This window comes from Rhinolophus sinicus, chromosome 8 (genome assembly GCF_057876585.1).
Source record: "Rhinolophus sinicus isolate RSI-liver-muscle chromosome 8, RSI-T2T, whole genome shotgun sequence".
NCBI classification, from domain to species: domain Eukaryota; kingdom Metazoa; phylum Chordata; class Mammalia; order Chiroptera; family Rhinolophidae; genus Rhinolophus; species Rhinolophus sinicus.
The window spans coordinates 19,873,604-19,889,345 of NC_142508.1; the positions used below are offsets into that span (position 1 = coordinate 19,873,604).

Genomic DNA, 15,742 nt, shown 5'->3' on the forward strand with positions numbered 1-15,742 from the left:
GGAACAAAAAAATATTTTTATGATGGCTACTTTTTCCTACACACAGTAAAACATTTCTAAAGAATGTTTCTCTAATGCCTTGGTTAGTTAATATTAATAAAATATGTATAGGGGTGCTAGCAAAAGTGTTCCGTGTATAAGATTAAAGATTCCTTTAAAATGAGGTTTTAAATGTCATTTAAATATGAATGACTACACATTTATGTTACTATCAGCCTAATATAGTTTTAATTACATAAATCAAACCTGGAAAACAAAACAATTAAATAATAAAAATCAACTTTCTTAAAATTACTACAAACTTGCAATCTAAGTGGTCAAATAGAATTAAATGCAGGAAATTTATTGACTTATAAATACTGATGTGTGTTTGTTTGCATTCAACTTTTCGTGTTTAAAATAGTGCTAAATAAGAAAAATCGTAGCTAATATCCATCAAACTCATGTTTGGGAGATAAACCAATATTCTGACAAGGAGTCCTTAGATTTTAGGATGAAGAAATAGTTTGATGGTAGTACTTATTTTTTTAAAAGACATTGATGTATGACAGAAATCATTCTTTTAAAAGTATATTAGTAAACTGTGGAGACCTCCCGGTTCAACTGGTGGTGGCAAGGTGGCAGAAAAATGCTCCAGGATCCAACCAGGCGGCCGCTGGGCCTTTGACGGTGCCCACCACACCCCCATCCTACGAAGAGACAGTGGCACCCATGCCTGGGCCAGCCACGGGGCTTGCGACTGGCCAGGATGGAAAGAGCATGAACCCTCCTGCGTGCTACACCCAGCCAACGCACGTCCCCAACACCAGTGCAACTGCCGTGCAGACGGTCTATGTGCAGCAGCCAGTCTCCTTTTTTGACCGCCCAGTCCAGATGTGTTGTCCTTCCTGCAGCAAAATGATTGGGACGCTGCTGTCCTCTAACGCCGGTGCCCTCTCCTAGCTCTCCTGTGGGAGCCTGTGCCTGCTCCGGCGCATAGCAGGCTGCTGCTTCATCCCTTGCTGTGTGGATGCTCTGCGGGATGTGGATCCTTACTGTCCCAACTGCAGAGCTCTCCTCGGCTTCCACAAGTGTTTGGAGGACTCAGCCAGACCTGGAGGGAGCCATGTGTGGCAGCAAAGTCCTTTCTCTCACCCAGCCCCACCCCTGGTGGAGGTTTCAGCTTGGGGGGGTCTCATCTCTCCAGGGGCTCTCCTTCCTATCTTCTTTGGGTGTGTGTGTGGGGGGCAGGTATCGCAAAAGTAACACTTCCAAACCCCAGCAATTGCTGCCTGGAGTCGTGCACAGGACATGCAAAGACAGTGACCTTGAGTGCTGGGTCAAGGGTTTCCCGCCTGCTTGTGACCCCAAGTCATCCCATCTAACTGATTGTTGCGGTGTCTGAATAACTTCTGGTGATTTGCCTTGCCAGCTTCTTTCCTTGCCTCAGTGGGCCTTTTCGGTGGTAGCTCCAACTCAAAAGCCACAGGTTGCCTTCTTTTTGAGACGCTTCTGGCCCAAATATGGCTGAACCAGCCTTTAGTGCCTACCATTATGGTGTCCATCTGTTTCCACTTCTGGTGACAAAAATCTTGCCTTACAAACTAAGGCCTTGGCTCTCAGATTCTGTTACTGCAGGCTTTTTATTAGCATACAAATTCACTTTAACTTCTCAACTTTTGTTTAAGTAAGCGAGGGGCTATTCACACCCACCAGACACGTATCCATGAGATCATGAATGCATGCTAGAAATAGAGAGCTGGATCTTATCATTGATCTGCCTTCCCTCGGTAGTATGTACCAGATGTACCAAATCCTCGGCCATTTTCCATGAGGAGCTTTCTTCTTGTAGAGGCATTGCTTGTACTAACAGTTTTTATGACCTCCATTTGGTCTTAAACACCTTTGAACGTAATTTTGAAAGGAGGGATTTATAGAACCATTTTCTGTAACTATACAATTGTTGTCATTTTCCCATTTGCCAAGGGACTCACATATTCATTTTTTCCTTAACAGAAAAAGTAATGGATAATTGCATCCATTGCCTTTACTTGGGTTTAGTGTTGTTCTTAAAAACTTCTATAATGGAACTCTGAAAGTGGGGCCCCTTTCGAGTTCCTGGTAGTGTGTTTGGAAAGACAAAAGTTTATGTGAACACATCACATACCACCGTGCTGAGAAGCTTGGGGACCTGAACTACTTCAAAGGAATCTAAAGTCTGATTTTATTTTTCAGAAATATAATTTGTTGTATAACATCAGAAGACATGATTTCTAGGACTTAAGACGCAAGCGAGTTCTCGGTTGGCAGCTGTGACATCTTTGAAAGAATGCAAAGGCGGACCAACAGGCCCCATTTTGGTAATAAATAAGCACAGGGAATACATGTGAATAATATTATGTAAAAAGCATGCCTAGACCTTGAAAAAAATCTGTATATTGACTGAAAATTATAGTCATAACCATTGATTCTGCTTATTCATTTGATGTTTTTGAAAATTCCACTAATTATTTTTGCAGCAAATATGGATATTTCATCATACTTCGGTGTTTATCTGCTTTTAAAAAAGAGTCTTTGGTTCACTCAGTGAACTATTTATCAAAAAAAAAAGTATATTAGTGAAGTGTTGATAATAAATATAAAGTCTACCTCCAAATACAAAATTTTCCATTTCATTTAAATCACTAGGTATGTCTTCCTATGTATTATAACTATATTTATTAAAATGCACTGAGTTTATCTATTTTCATTAATGTAGCATATTTGCTTTATAACAGAAACGCCTTTGTAGTTAACTCTCTTGGTTCCTGAAGTTGTTCAGACTCTTAGAGAAGAGCCTCAGGAGTAAGCCCACACCAGAAAACCATTATGCCATTCAGTATGTTTAACAAGGCACATGACTAGAATATCAATGGTGCAAAAATGGGTGTTGTGATCTGTTAGGGAAACCAGCTTAGCAACTCACCCATAATGCATGCCTCCAGACAGCACTATCTAAATAGTAAATATTTGCTGTACCTTATTGATATTTACAGTAATAAGCACTGGATTCTCTTATTCTATTTTGTTTTCTGACATATATATATATATATATATATATATATATATATATATATATATATATATATATATTACACATATATATAAATTAGGTAAATCAACACTGAGATGATACATGGCCAGCCAGGCATGAAAATAACAAAATTAGAGGCAACACTTTGTAACAACTTAACAATCACCTTGGAACACAGTAGTGATTTTTCTTGCTTGTATTTTCAAGACCTCCATCCACTCCTGTTTTAAACTATTTTCTTTAGGACTTCATTATGTTCCTTGGGAGGCTATTTCACACTCTATTAGTTACAGTCATTTTCATCGCATTATTGGACGTATAAACACCCACAGTTCTATGCACCTCTTGAAAGCACATTTCTTCCTTCTTGGTATTTAATAACCTATAGCCTGGCACTTGAATTAGGGGATAATTTTACCCCTTCTACAATATGATTTTAAGTGGGAAAAATTTGATTTGTCAAATTCCATATTATATGAAGATAATTTGCATATCTATTTTGTATCAGAACAATTGTCCAAAACTTAGAAATAAGGCAAATAATTTGGAACACACATCCTTTCAATATTATGAACTGAAAAATGCTACCCAAGGATTGTCTAGCATAACATGCTTAGTTCATTTCATTTTTATTATTAATTTTAGTCCCCAGATTTAATAAACTTTCTTGTTAATTTATAGGTTCTCTCTAGTAAAGATGTAAATAATTTCTGTCTCCTAGAGTAGGTAACTCCAAAGATTTATGATCTTTGGGCATTAAAGAGAATTATATTCAACTCATCCTAATGTCATATCCAATCTTATCTTAATTTTTTGATTGATTGATTGATTGATTGATTGATAAATTGCCTACAAATACCCTATGTTCTTAAGTGCTCTTTGAACCAGCCATAATATCATACTGATCCTTTCACTAATTAATGAGTTAAATATAATCTTTGACATATGTTTACTTTTTGCCTGAGAGTCATGACTTCACATTTTTAAAGTTATGCTTTAAACTTTGCAATAAATAAGATCCCTCTAAATAATATAAGTAATAACTTAAAGACACAGAACCTACCCAGATTCTTGATGAGAAATTCAAACACTAGACTAAGGCTATATTATTAGTATTGCAGCAGCAAGAGTCTGATTGAATTTGTCAATAACAAACATCTTACTCTTCCTTACTCATTGCCCCATATGTAGTCTACACTTGACAATATGTCAGATAAATGACTAAACAAGAAAAGTCCATTATTCCAGGAAAGTGATGAAATGTAACATCATTAAGTGCATTCACATTCCTAAGACCTCATCAAAAATCATTTCCACAATAATTTATGTATATTTAATTTCAATGTGTATCACATACCAATTCTAAGGAATCATTTAATAAACCTCCATATGCAATATTCAAAAATTTCTTAATCTATCTCCTCAGATGGACATTTACAGGTACACATATCAAGACAGGTTTTATTTTTTTATTAAGACTATTACATTGTTCCCCACTTCTACAAAAAGATGTGTTTCTAATACAGCAACAAAATAGATTGTCATATACTAGCTTAATTGGGTGCCATTATATTTATCTGTTCAAAAATACTATTTTCTGTAATAAGGAACATAAAAAGAGAAGAAAAGTACAAAGTAGGCATTAGCAAGTGGCATAAGCTAAAGGGCGAAATATAAAATAAGAAGTAAGCTACACAAAGTAAATTAATAATTATGTCTGATAACTCATAGACACAGACAATAGTTTAGTGGTTACCAGAGGGTGAGGGGGGTGGGGGGTGGGGGGTGGGAGATGAGGGTAAGGGGGATCAAATATATGGTGATGGAAGGAGAACTGACTCTGGGTGATGAACACACAATGGGATTTATAGATGATGTAATACAGAATTGTACACCTGAAAGCTATGTAATTTTACTAACAATTGTCACCCCAATAAATTTAATAAAATAAAATTAAAAAATAATAATAATTATGTCTGATACTTGCCACACATATAGCAAATATAAAATCGTACTCAGCCTCAGAAGCAGATGTGAAGTATCACTTGCCCTGAACTCATCAAAGTAAAATTAGAAATCTCCATCCATAGTATTAGAAATGTTTACCAAGATATCTTATTTTGCCTAGAAATAGTTGCTTCGTGTTCAAAATGCATCCATATATTAATTGATGACTTAAATATTATCTTTAGGCTCCCTCAATAAAGTTGTATGCATTTGGATTGTTTATTTGAGAAGGAAAAATTAAAGAAAAACAATTTATTTGATTTTTGCCTGGGTGCTGTTTCAGAGAAATCATTTCCAGATGCCTGGAGACATACAATATACTAAAAGACATTAATTCAATTTTAGAGATAGATGGATCAGAAGTGAAAAAAGCCCTATACTTCAGCCCATTTCCCAATACCAACTAGTCAGCCAACTCCACAAGAATGAACCTCACAATTAATAAACATTTTAGAAATAAGGCTAAAATAAGGCTCTCACTCACTCTCAATTCTCCAAATATATTTGATTCCTGTGACTAAAATATCTAGCAAGCTGGTTTAATTGCATTCTAGGTGCTCAATTCTCTCATGCATATGATTTAGTAAAGAAATGATATTCCTCTCCAAGCAACATAAATGAAGCTGAACAAAAATTTTCCTAGGAATGCTTGAAAACCTACTTTTTTCTGTGTACTACAAATATCCGAGATGCCATGAATTGATTGATAGTAGTAACTATTAGCAACAGGGTTGATTTTATATAAGGTGTGATTATACAAAATGTAAAGAGAAATCAGTTTAACTAAGTTGAAAATTGTATAAAACAAGAAAATATCTTAAGCCTAAGACTTTATGAACAACCAATGAAAATCGTATCCAAGTCTTATTTTCTTGATAAGACTGATTTTTAATAAATTTTTCAATAAAAAGTAGCATATCACAGAATTATATTCAAATCACATGTGCAGAGTTCAAAGGGCTATCACAAAATAAACATACAGTTGTGATTGCCACCAAAGTCAAGAAAAATACCATTAATGCTCCCTTCATGCCACTTTACAATCACTACCCTTCCTTCCTCCCCAAATATAACCATCACCCTGAATTCTAATCGTCTTGATTAATTTTCCTGTAATTTAACTTCAAATAAATGGAAGCATACAATATATATTTTTGGGCTGGTTTCTTTTACTCCACATATGTTTGTAGAACTAATCTATACTATTGTCAACGGTAATTATTTCACATTTATTGTTATATAGTACTTCAAGATATGAATACATCACACTTTATCCATTCTACTACTGATGGGCATTTGGTAGCTTTTCACTTTGGAGCTATTAAAAACAATGCTGCTCTGAACACTTTTATACATGTCCTTTGATGAACAGATGCACACATGTCTGTTGGGAATATTTCAGGATGGAATTCTTAGGTTATAAGGTATACATGTGTTAAACTTTAGAGCACACTACTAAGTAGTTTTCCAAAATGATTTAACAATGTATAGTTCCATCAGAAATGGGGTGGGTACACATCATTGTAAGATCCTGATATTATCAGTATTTTATAATTAAGCCATTATGACTGATGTGTGGGATACTTTGAGGTTACACTTCCCTGATGGATAATGAGGGTGAGCATCTTCTAATATATTTATCGGCCATTTGGGTATCACTTTGTGTGAAGAGCTTGCTCAATCCTCGCATGTAATTTTCTGTTGGACCATCTCATTTTTACTTATTTGTAGGAGATGTTTATATATGGACATAAAACATTTGACTATTATATATGTTGTAAATATAATCATCTACTCAGTGGCTTGACTTTTCACTGTCTTAGTGTCACTTGATCAATATAATTTCTTAATTTTAACAAAATATTACTAATAATTTATTTTAGTGATGATGTTTATATCCTTTCATTAAAAATTATTTATTATTACCTTCAAGAAGCTTTACTGTTTACCATTCATATTTAGACATATAATCTACCTGGAATTGAATTTTCTCTGTTGTGTCAAGCAGTGATTGAGAATTTGTCCACTTTGGGTATACACACTTGGCCTAGCATGATTCATTGAGGTAAACCATCCTTTCCTCAATATTTTTCAGTTACATCTTTATCATAAATCAAGAGTCACTGTGTGGGTCTATATCTGTTCCTGGACTCTATTAAACTGTTTATTGTTGTACCAATTTTGCATTTAGCTTGAAAATAAATATTGATATTCAAATTTCTTCTATTTTAGGATGGTCCTAGCTATTCTTTTCAAATTTTAATAAAAATTTAGCCAATGGGTAAAGTTTTACCTGATAGAATTTTAGTTGATATCACGCTGAACCTTTATGTTTTCCCACCAAACACGTGTGTATCAGGAAAGGCAGGTGATTATACCGGAATTTATTTTAAAAGAGCCAGAAAATTTTAAAGAGTATACATTGCCATTCCTACAACTTATTTAAAGGATGAGTTCCAATGACAGACAATAAGCATCAAAAAAAGAGATATCACCTCAGGCCCTTTGATTCCTTTACTCTGGTGAAAAATAAATATTTATGCCCTTCACCTTGATCTGTTCCCCACCCATCTTTAATGAACAATAAAACTTAAACATAGTCCAAAGAGCACTATCAAATGCACCAGAACCAAATCCTGGTCCCAAATTTGTCATCTAAGGTGTATAACTTGACAGTTTATTGAATCTCACTGGCTTTCATTTCTCTTAACTGTAAAACTAACAAGGTCAATTCCCTATTTCCTAAAAGCATTTGTTTCTGTAAAATTCTATTCTTTTAAATGAATTGTTGGCTTTCTTTTGAAGACTTTGTATTTCAAAGTTGCTGAATAAGGAGTTCCACTTCTCCTTAGGAAACAGAAACACACAAAAGAACGATGTTCCAATTCTATCAAAAAATAAAAAGGAGAGTAAACTACAACATATAGACATTCAGGAGGTAAGTGACTTCATTTGAGGAGCAGGCTCAGGTCACAGAAACACCAAAACAATTTACCATTTCAAAACACAGTGGCTGGTGGTAGTGATCTAATGCCGTCATTTACTCTTGCCTCTTCACAACTTCTTATCTTGCTAATTAGAAACTACATCCAATTAGCAAAAATAAATAGGTGGAACTACATCAAACTAAAAAGTGCTGCACAGCAAAGGAAACCATCAACAAAATGAAGACAACCTACTGAATAGGAGAAAATATTCTCAAATCGTATCTCATGAAGGATTAACATATAAAACGTACAAAGAACTCATACAACTCAATAGCAAAAAATAAAAAACAACAATCCAATTAAAAATGTGCAGAAGATCTGAATAGGCATTTATACAAAGAAGACATACAGATAGACAACAGGTACATAAAAATGTGCTCAGCATCACTAATCATCAGGGAAATGCAAATTAAAACCACAATAATATATTACTGCACACCTGTTAGAATAACTATTATCAAAAAGACAAGAAATAACAAGTGTTGGTTGGTAAGGGTGTGGAGAAAAGGGAACCCTTGTGCACTGTTATGGGAATGTAAATTGGTGCAGCCATTATGGAAAACAGTACAGAGTTTTCTCAAATAATTAAAAATAGAACTACCATATTATTCAGAAATTGCAATTCTGTGTATTTGTCTGAAGAAAACAAAGAAACTAACTAAACAAAAACACTAACTTGGAAAGATATATGTATGTACCCCCATGTTCATTGAAGCATTATTTACAATAGCCAAGATATGGAAACAAGTGTCCATCAATGGATGAATGGATGGACTATTATTCAGCCATATAAAAGAATGAAACCTTGTCATTTGCGACAGCATAGATATACCTTAAGGGCATTATGCTAAGTGAAATAAGTCAGACAGATAAAGACAAGTACCATAGGACCTCACTTATGTGTATAATCTAAAAACAAAAACAAAAAAAATGAGCTCTTAGATATGGAAACAGACGGGTTGTTGCCAGAGGCAAGAGACTTGGGGTGGCAGAAATGGATGAAGGGAGTCAAAAAGTACAAACTTACAGTTATAAAATAAATAAGTCATAACATAAATAAGGATGTAATGTACAGCATAGTGACTATAGTTAGTAATAGTATATTAAATATTTGAAAGTTGCCAAAAGAGTAGATCTTAAAAGTTCTCATCACAAGAAAAAAAAGTATTTGTAACTGTGTATGGGGACAGATATTAACTACACTTATTGTGCTTATTACAAAATATACACAAATACTGAATCATTATGTCATTCATCTGCAACGATAATAATATAATATATATGTCAATTATTATACCTCAATAAATAACCATTACATCCTATTAATCTCAACTGAAGACATCCATATCTGAAAAGCAAGGATAAAAGTCAAGAACCATATTACTTCATTCATATGTGGGATATAAAACTGAAAGCAACAAGGGAACATGACAAAGAAACAAAAACTCATAGACACAGACAACAGTTTACTGGTTACCAGAGGCTAAGGGGGGGAAGGATTGTAGATGAGGGTAAAGAGAGTCAAATATATGGGATGGAAGGAGAACTGACTCTGGGTGTTGAACACACAATGTGATATATAAATGATGCAATACAGACTTGTACACTTAAAATCCATATAATTTTACTAACAAATGTTACCCCAATAAATTTAATAAAAAAGGTGGTAATCTGTTAAAGGCATATGGAAGTACATATGTGTAGGGGGTAAAAATCTAACAAGTACTAGAGGAAAATAAATTAATATCCAAACGTGTTTTTAAGTAATGTGTTTAAATACATATTAAAGAATTGAAGGATATAGAATTAAATTGAAGCTGGAATTAAATGGGTTTAGAAATATATACAATTTCTGTTATTAAGTGATTTTATATTTCAGAGGGACTCATTTTAACAAGGCAATATGAAATAATTGATAAAGATATTTTAAAAATTGCATGGAGAGTAGTTATTCACTAAAATTATTGATCACAATTGTTGTTGCTTTCATGTTCTTTTTGCATTACATTTATTGCCATCACTGATGCTATGCACAAGGCTTTGATGAAGCGCATACTAAGTATGCCGTAATAATTGTTCGAAGGTTCTGTCAAATATCACTGTGCTTACTAAATCATGCATCAACAATGTTATGATTTGTAGTAATAACGTTATGGTGATTTTTTTGGAACATTGTAGCATATGGTGCCAGATGCCAAGGGCTTACTAATTAATGAGAGAATTAGCACATAGACATTAGATCACTGTAATGCGTCTGCAGCCAAGGCTTAAGGTTTAACTCAGAACAATTTGAAGTTTTAAGGTTAATATTACACAAAACTTAATATCCTTAATAGCAATATGCAAACAAAATACTCAAATAAAATACTTGAGCAATGAGAATATAGAAAGTGTGTTATCTTTCCCTTGCAATTAGGAATTATGCTGAGAAAAAGTTATATCCCACACGCTTTGATCAAACACCTTCGTCAAAAATATTTTTTTACTAAAAAAAAAAAAAAAAAGAAAAAAAAAATATATTTTTACTGATTTCCACAATGGCTGTACCAATCTGTAATCCCACCAACGGTGCATGATGGGGGTTATCACTTTGTGAGGGGTGTAAATGTCAATGCATTGTTTTGTAAACCTGAAACTAACATATATATATATATATATATATATATATATATATATATATATATTTACATTCCACTTGATACTTTCAAGAATAAGAGCAAGTTTCAGGGTGGAATCATCAATAGATCAAAGAGAAGCTAGTCCAATCTTTTTTGCCTCAAGCTTCCTAAGTGAGGAATAGAAACAGTGGTTGACAGCCAAAAGCTCTCCCAATAGAACTCCTTCCTGCCTATAACAAGCAGTCCTGATGACTGACTAAATTACACAGTTCAAGATTTTATGATGCATATGCTACCCTTTTACATTTCTATAGACTTTATATTTTTACAAATTATTTTGAGACATAAAAGTTAAAAACATGAGTTCTGGAGACAGATTAGACAAATTCCCAGGGACACATTCCACTACAGCACTTGAAATCTTTGTAACTCTGGGAAAGTCACCTAAATTTTAATAGTTACAGTTTTCACTTTCAGTGGAAATTATTACATTACAGTGTCTACTTCGAAGGGCTGTTGGGAGATTAATTGAGATACTCCATGTGAAGCAGTTATCACTATGCCTGACACATAAAAAGCACTCAATAAATGTAATAAATTATAATAATTACATAGTTAGTCTCCCAACAACTCAATGATGTAGTTATTATATCCATGATTCTTAACAGATGAAAACTTTGAACAAAGGATTTAAATAGCTTTCCAAAGGTTATGAAGATGGTAAACTGCAGAGTTGGAACTTAAATCCAGGTCCCCGAGCTCCAAATCTATAGAGTTCCTCATTGCTCTCCCACTGGTTGATAAAAGAGATAGACAAAAATGATGTGTGTTTATTGGATGGAATATGTATGTCAGATTCTTGAGATTATTTTATGTTTAGTAATTATTTTCAACCTTAGCTACTCTATTTATATATAACTAACACATTATCTTCAGGATAAACATTTCAAAATTCTTTCTGAGTCGTCTCCAAATTGTAAACTCAAATGCGCCTTTGACAAGTCACACTGCTGATAACAGCTGTTTGAAAATTGTGGCATGAAAGCTGGGCTGAGACAATTTCAGCTACATGCCCATCCTCCTGGTAAATGTTCAAGTCATGATACAATACTTGAGGAAACTTGAGGACACGAGTTTGGAGTAATCAGTGTTGTAAAACACAAACAATTAAAAGTAAAACTAAACACTACAACGATGTACTTTAACCTATAATTCTTCAGTTTTGTAGGCCAGTTCTTTACAAATGAAAAAACCACAAAACTTTTCCCACTTTGAATACTGAAAATAAAACCAAAAAGTTGCAAGACCACATACGTGAATCTATCCATATGAGTTCTCTAGGAAGAACCGTCCTTATGGTTTGTATGCAGCTTTATTCCCCCAATTTCCCCAGCTGTCAAACTCAACTCTCATTTTATGTACTCTTCAACGCCCTTCCAAAGAAGTTAAACCTACAATTTCAGGAAAATTAAAACATTCAGCATTCCACTAGAATGCTGAAATCACCAATGCTGCCCACCAGAGAACAAAGAAAGTTCTCAGAAAATTACTTGCTGAGGCAGTTACCAAAGGTTTAGTCTAAGAACTGTCTTGCAAATTGAAAGAATGAAGCCTAACTGACCTCCATCAAATGGGATATTAAAATATGTTTAATATATAAATCCAAAAGCATGACTACTAATAGAAATAAAACCATGTCACTCTTGTTAAAAACACGAAAATCATTAGCAGACTCCTCAATAACCCTCTAAAAGTAGATTGAATCTAAAGAAGCAAATCTAATTTTGAAGAGGCATTACCACTGATAAAACTGACTCTTTTCTGAATGTATTTTTATTACCTCAAGTGCATGGAAATTTTTTTCTTTCCCTATGTCCCAACTCTACATTTCATTTTCTGTCATACTTTACAATAGATTTGTTTTTTTGTTTGTTTGCTTGTTGTTTTTCTGTTGTTGTTTTGTTGTTGTTGTTTTCCAGAAAACATCTGATGTGCCAATTAATCCACGAGCGGGCTAGCCTGAATTCATGAAAAAAAACCTGAGTTATGTATTTTCAGAACGCAGTTTCATTATTTTTCAGTGCAGGAAAAAATCTAACTTTAAACTCAACAACAAAATCTACACATGCAAAAATCTTTCTGTATGCACAGTGAAGAGAGATATTTAGGAACGTCTGGCTCAATTGTGGTCTCCTCAACTAAAAGGAAATAACAGGAGATATGAAACCATGGGCCAAAATCGTGTTGCTTTCATTCAGTCTCCAAGATTCAATATATGTGTAGTAGTATTGCAGTTACTTTTGATGCCATTACCTTTAAAATGTTTTATTAATTTTTCTCTCATCTTTAAGGGTCTTTTCCTATTTTAGAAACTCCTGATATTTTTTTGTCTCTATTTAGAAATCCTCAAAATGGGAAATTTGGATAGTTTCTGAGAACAGCCTTAGAAATGGTGACAGTCAGTAAATTAATCATAAAGGTAAGGTTTAAAAACTAAATCTTATCATTCTAAGAAAAATATAATTGATTTAGAATGTCTTTAAATATATGGTGGGTGTATTCGCCATGACTTACATTCAACTGAAGAGGAAAAACAAAATGAGTTTTCTTAGACGGTCCATCACACATTTGTTTTCTAGCTCTATTGAGACATAATTGATACATGATAATACAGTAGTTTAGGTATACAACATAATGATTTGATATATGTATATATTGTGAAATGATCACCACAATGTTTAGTTAACAAACCCATACCCTCAGTTACAATTATATTTTTCTTGTGACAAGACCATTTAAGATCTACTCTTAGCAACTTTCTAATAAACAGTGCAGTACTGCTAACTGTAGTCACCATGCTGTGCATTATACCCCCAAAATGTATTTAGTGTATAACTGGAAGCCATCACTTTTAATATATCTGGTGCAAACTCTTTATGGACGAGAAATCAAGAGTTGTTATTCACTGGGTACATTGCCATCCCCCTCAAAACAACAACCAAAACACTCGAGGTTCTGTGACTGAAGGAAGATAGAATGAGTAGTTAGTAGGCAACTAGATGCCTGTTTCACTGGCTCTTAAACTAAAGTCACCAATTGTTATTGAGCGTTGTTGTCCACAAGAAAAGTAGATAAAGAAAAGCATTAGATATTTCATTTACTTTAAGGGGATCTATAGCATTTCCTTTCTGGAAGCCTTAAAATCAAGAGAACTTTTAGTAGATATGAAATTTCTTCAATTAAATTTATTTCCTCAGACATTTAGTACACGTTAAATGAATAAATCAAACATACAAAAGAATGAATCTCCACTAGGGAGATAGCAAATAGCATATTATAAGGCAGAGTGGAATGAGGCTCGATTACAACAAGCAATTATTTTTGATGGAGCAAAGGAAAAAATCTGTTCTGACTGAGGGAATTAAAATAAGTTACACAATGAAAATGCACTTGGGGCTAGGTATTTATACATAAGTTTAATAACTATCTATAGAGACTATACTTCTTGGTTGAGAAATTGACCCATTAGATGATGTTGTCTATTTTGAATGCCTCTTCTTAACTCCTGATCATTCCTCCATCTAATGTGCTGAGCTCTCTACTCTCACTGTCCTACTCACGGTGATCTCAGCAGTTCAGTTCATTCCAATATGTGTCTATTGAAACGCTTGAAAATCATCCAAACAAAACAGTCCAATAGCTATTTCTACTTATAGTCACTCTTTCTTCAACATATAGTACTATTAATTATTCTGTATTTTCATTCTATCATTCTACAATTATTTATTGAACGTCTGAAAATTGTTGAGTCTCAGTAATGACAACTCACTAGACTCCCCAAAACCACCCTCCTCCCTGTCTAAAGATAAATAACCAAATACAGCATGTCTGCCATCTTGAATTTTTACAACAACCCTTTTTGAAACTATTTCTTCATTTGGCCTCCATTGTTTTGCAGTGCTTAGTCAATGGGATTGCCTATGTAAACTCTTAGCTAACGCTTATATTTCAAGGTTTGATAAAGAAGAAGAGCTATTCTGTTAGAATGAACAGAGTTTCTTACTACAAGGGACAGGAGATTCTTTTAGAAGAAAGGGATGTTCAGAATTGACTAGACTGATTACTGCAAAGAAGTAAGTTTGGCTTCTGTGATGCCCTTTGTGATCTCTAAAATAAAAGCAAGGGCAGAAGACAAATTTTTAAAATATTAAGATCAGATCTCTGTGGATGATAAATTGAAGACAGAAACTGAGGGACAGAAAACGTGCTAGTGCCCAAAAGTCAAGGGAATGCAGTGAATAAACTCAAGTATCTGTTGAACAGTTCACTTAGATGCCACATGTAATAGTGTAATCTATTGCCAGCCACCATTTTGCTTTGATGGCACTCAGTGACTCACTGACTAAAATTCATGCCTGATTTGGAGGCTAGAAAGACACTTTGTTTTTCATTTTTATTTTTTCTCTGTAATCTTTTATTAAAAATACACGCACAACTATTTCCCACTGAAGACCATACATAGGCATCTGAGTTAAATGTCATCTAATTTCTATAAAATTACCAGTTTTAATTGGGATGCAGAAACCATACTAGACACTTTGTTTTTCTTTATGGATATATTTACTGTGGAACATCTCAATCACATCCAAAAGGAGAGAAAGTTGTATGAAGTACCCCAAAGTGTCCATTAACAAAACTTCAATAATCAGCAGACGATGGCCAATCTTATTTCAGCTAGGTCCAATATCACACCAACCAGATTAATGTGAGGCAAATCCCAAACATAATAGATTTAAGTATGTATTTTTTCCTATAAAAATAAGAATTTTTTTAAAAATATAACCACAATACCATTAGGATAATTAAAAAATTGACAAGATCTCTTAATATGAGTAAATATCCAGTATTCATATTTCCTGATTTCCTGTTTCTGATAGTGTCATAAAATTATAATAAAGTATTTGTTCAAATCAGAATCAAAATAAAATTCATATATTGTAATTAATAGAAAAGTCTCTTAAGTCTCTTTTTCTTTATAGATTCTCCCTACTTTTGCTTGATCCTTACAATTATGTGTG

At 33.8% G+C, this 15,742-nt stretch overlaps 1 pseudogene; it reads left to right on the forward strand.

The window, feature by feature from the left end:
• Nucleotides 1-540: 540 nt before the first annotated feature.
• On the forward strand, nt 541-1,245 carry LOC109457262 (lipopolysaccharide-induced tumor necrosis factor-alpha factor homolog pseudogene; annotated as a pseudogene).
• The last annotated feature ends 14,497 nt before the right edge of the window (nt 1,246-15,742 follow it).